The following is a 313-nucleotide window of genomic DNA, read 5'->3' on the forward strand; positions in this document are numbered from 1 at the left end:
TGCCGACTACATCGCCCCCTGCCGGCCACGCGCTGCCCGCCGGGCGCTGCACGGACCGGCAGGGGGCGTGCGCGGGCACGGTCCGGCCGACGTGGGGCTCGCCTGGGGCAGCGCCCAAACTCCCTCTAGGTTTTCTTGGTTTTTTTTTTTTTTTTTTTTCTTTTCTCCCTGGACCTGAGGCTGAAATAACAAGGGCCAAAGGGCCACCATTCTTCCTGTTGGGAGACTCCTCCTGGCTGGGAAACAACACCCCAGAGCAGTGGGCACGTATGGTGGGTTAAATCCCCCTAACCGCCCCATCCTTCAGGAGCAA

Source organism: Corvus moneduloides, chromosome 22 (genome assembly GCF_009650955.1).
Source record: "Corvus moneduloides isolate bCorMon1 chromosome 22, bCorMon1.pri, whole genome shotgun sequence".
NCBI lineage: Eukaryota > Metazoa > Chordata > Aves > Passeriformes > Corvidae > Corvus > Corvus moneduloides.